At 29.8% G+C, this 393-nt stretch overlaps 1 protein-coding gene across 2 annotated transcripts in view; it reads left to right on the top strand.

Moving 5' to 3' along the window:
- Nucleotides 1-149, top strand: part of LOC119594966 (SET domain-containing protein SmydA-8-like) — an 11,551-nt gene extending 11,402 nt beyond the window's left edge. For both annotated transcript variants that reach the window (XM_037944093.1, XM_037944094.1), the window contains one exon: nucleotides 1-149. This exon is cut by the window's left edge and continues 767 nt beyond it. The gene's annotated coding sequence lies outside the window, so the exon portion shown is untranslated.
- The last annotated feature ends 244 nt before the right edge of the window (nucleotides 150-393 follow it).

Genomic DNA, 393 nt, shown 5'->3' with positions numbered 1-393 from the left:
GAGAGAAAGAGAAAAAGAGTAGAGGGTGAAGAGAGCAAAAGAATAGAGGACGATAGACGATAAGGAAAGAGAGAGAGAGAGAAAGCGAAAATAAAATATAAATGGAGCGAGAAACACCATATATAAATACAAAATTTCATAAACTTTGACTAGTGTTTTCTTTTCCTCCTTCATTCCAGCTTTCCCCGTCGTTCAGAAATGCACTTTTAAAAAATTTAATATTGCAGATACCTTGCCATTGGCGTCATGACCTTATTGCTACCATATCTTTAATGCTATTGTAATCACTATCATTGTTATTCACAATCATGTCTTAAGTATTATTTTCTTTATTATTATTATTATCATCATCATTATTATTACCATTATTATTATTATTATCATTATTACTAT

The sequence above is a fragment of the Penaeus monodon genome, chromosome 35 (genome assembly GCF_015228065.2).
Source record: "Penaeus monodon isolate SGIC_2016 chromosome 35, NSTDA_Pmon_1, whole genome shotgun sequence".
Lineage (NCBI taxonomy): Eukaryota > Metazoa > Arthropoda > Malacostraca > Decapoda > Penaeidae > Penaeus > Penaeus monodon.
The sequence above is the reverse complement of the archived record's forward strand: the minus strand, read 5'-3'. Positions and strand labels throughout refer to the sequence as shown.